Source organism: Marmota flaviventris, chromosome 5 (assembly GCF_047511675.1).
Source record: "Marmota flaviventris isolate mMarFla1 chromosome 5, mMarFla1.hap1, whole genome shotgun sequence".
In the NCBI taxonomy this organism is placed as follows: Eukaryota; Metazoa; Chordata; class Mammalia; order Rodentia; family Sciuridae; genus Marmota; species Marmota flaviventris.
This window is the reverse complement of record NC_092502.1, coordinates 5,734,977-5,738,128: the sequence shown is the minus strand read 5'-3', so window position 1 is coordinate 5,738,128 and position 3,152 is coordinate 5,734,977. Positions and strand designations below refer to the sequence as shown.

Sequence of the window (3,152 nt, the reverse complement as noted above, 5' to 3'; positions counted from 1 at the left end):
TCTAGACACTAATCCTCTGGCAGAATACCTCGCAAAGGTTTTCTCTCATCTCCTAGATTCTCTCGTCACATTCCTTGTTGATTATTTTGCTCTGAAGAAAGGTTTTAATTTGATGGCATGCCTTTATGAACTCTGGACATTATTTGTTGAGCTTTAAGGATCCTATTGAGTAGTTATTTCCTGTGTATGTTTGCCTGTGTGTTGACCCCATGTTTTCTTCTAGGAGTTTAAGTTTCTGGTCTTATTCTTATGCTTAGTTCTCTTTTGTGTTTAACTTTAGGCTGTGTAAAGGGTAAAGTTCTTGTTTCATTTTTCTACATATGCATAATCAGTTTTCCTATTGCAAATTTTTGAAAAAAAAACAAACTATCTTTTCTGCACTGTGTTTTTGGCATCTTTATCAGGGATCAGATGAGAATAGGTGTCTGTCTTTGTCTCTGTGTCTTCTAGTCTGTATCAGTAACAATAGAAAAATACAAATCAAAATTACACTGAGATTTATCTCATACCATTCTGAATGACAGTCATCAAGAATACAAATAATAATAAACCCTAGAGAAGACGTGGAGGAAAAGAAACACTTTTACACTGTTGACATTATAAATTAGTTAACCATAATGAAAATCAGTATCGACATTTCTCAAGACTAGGCATGGAACCACCCATTTGACTCAGCCCTGCTACTCTTCAGTATTTAAATGGAAGAATTAAATTCAACATGTGATAGTGATGCATGCATACCCATGGCTATGGCAGCATGATTCACAATATGCAAGCTATAGAACCAATGATGGTGTCCATCTATGGATGAATGATTTAAAAAAATATGGTGGGGCTGGGGATGTGGCTCAAGCAGTAGCACGCTCATTTGGCATGCACCGGGTGCTGGGTTTGATCCTCAGCATCACATAAAAACAAAATAAAGATGTTGTGTCCACTGAAAACTAAAAAAAAATAGTATTAAAAATCTCTCTCTCTTTCTTTCTCTTAAAAAAAGAAAATATGGTACACACACAAGATGTATTTTTATTTAGCTAGGAAGAATAAATAACTTATGCCAATTGAAGGAAAATAGATGAAACAGGAATCCACTATGTTAAGTGAAAGAAGGAGAACTGAGAAGTTAAAAATCATGTTTTCATTCCTGTGTGGAAGCCAGAGAAGAAAAAAAATCCAGGGGAAAGGGAATTTCATGAAAACAACAGGAAGATCAGTAGAGGAAAGGGATTGAGGGGTAAAGGCAGAGAGGAAAGAGGGAAATACTAGGGAGTGATGTCAGTCATATTATATGGCTATATTATGTGCATATATAATACGTTACTACAAATACAATCATTATGTACAAGTATAATGTACCAATTAAAAATTTAAAAAGATACAAAAAAATGAGCTACTACTACACATTAGTTATCTGAATTACACAGATACTTTTATTTAAAAATCCAATGAGCAAAGCTGTGATGTTTTAGGATTACCAATTCATTCTAAATAAACAGTAGTAAATATAATTTCTTTTATTCTCCTGTTATTTTGTCATGTTCATTGCTTAATTTTGTTTTTATTTTCATTTCACAAAAAAAGTTAAAGCAGTGCATTTTCATGGAGAAATGGAATGAAACATCAAATGATTTTAGTTTGCTGGGGTTATTTCCTCAAAACCAAACTGGCCTACTTCTCTTGCTCCTGATCATCTTTGTGTTTGTTCTCGCCTGTTTGGGGAACTCAGGGATGACTGCCCTCATCTTCTTGGACCCACGGCTCCACACCCCCATGTACTTTCTCCTCAGCCAGCTCTCCCTCATGGACCTGATGTACATTTCCTCCACGGTCCCCAAGATGGCAATCAACTTCCTCTCTGGCCAGAAGAGCATCTCCTTCCTGGGCTGTGGTGTGCAAAGCTTCTTCTTCCTGACCATGGCTGGCTCAGAAGGTTTAATCCTGGCCTCCATGGCCTATGACCGCTTTGTGGCCATCTGCAACCCCCTCCACTACCCCATCCGCATGAGTAAGAGGTTGTGTGGGAAGATGATCCTGGGGTCCTAGACACTGGGCTCCATCAACTCCATGGCACATACTGTCTATGCCCTGCATCTTCCTTATTGCAGGTCCAGGGCCATCAATCATTTCTTCTGTGATGTGCCTACAATGTTGCCACTGGCCTGTGTAGATACCTGGGTCTATGAGTACATGGTGTTTGTGAGCACAAGCCTGTTTCTCCTTGTTCCTTTCCTTGGCATCAATGCCTCATATGGACGGGTCCTTGTTGCTGTCTTCCACATGCACTCAAAAGAGGGAAGAAAAAAGGCCTTCACCACATGCTCAGCACATTTAACTGTGGTGACATTTTACTACACACCTTTTGTCTACACTTACCTCTGTCCCAGGAGTCTCCGCTCCCCAGCAGAGGATAAGATCCTTGCAGTCTTCTACACCATCCTCACCCCCATGCTCAATCCCATCATCTACAGCCTAAGAAACAAAGAGGTGCTGGGGGCCATGAGAAGAGTGTGTGGGATGTTCTCCCTCAGGAAGAAGTGAGCACGGTTGTCCCTGCTTCTCTGCATGGCTTCTCTCCATGCAGACTGAAAAAAAATCTAGAGCACTGCTGACCTATAGATGTATAATGTAATCGACATCTATAATTAGATTTCTAGTGACACTTTTGTCAGTAAAATTAATTTAACTAATATATTGATCAATATAACAAACATAATAATAATTAATGACTTTAATGGAAAACATTAAATTAACAATGGGGATATTAATCACATTTTATTTTGTGCCATTATAAATTATCATATACCTTATATGTTCTTCTATACTAAAGTAATAATGTTCATACTGATGTTGATATGTAATCAATTCTAAATGCTTTGAATGAAATTCTATTGTCTATATACTTTGTTTTTCTTCTATTTTGTCAATTATGTGTCTAATTCTTACTTATAGCCCCCAAGCCCTAGCAACTTGGACTATAAACCCTTCAAGTGTCCCACAACATTGGGCCAGTTTCTACAAAATTACAGGACTTCTGGGAGACTCAAATTCCTCTCTGTCAGAGAAGAGGATGGGATCAGATGTATTAACACCTCACCAGCCATAATCACATCCCTGAGACAAACTAGTTTTTCAAGTTCAGGCCATTCCCTGAC

At 38.3% G+C, this 3,152-nt stretch overlaps 1 pseudogene; it reads left to right on the top strand.

Moving 5' to 3' along the window:
* Nucleotides 1-1,599: 1,599 nt before the first annotated feature.
* On the top strand, nt 1,600-2,538 carry LOC114082341 (olfactory receptor 2L13-like; annotated as a pseudogene).
* The last annotated feature ends 614 nt before the right edge of the window (nt 2,539-3,152 follow it).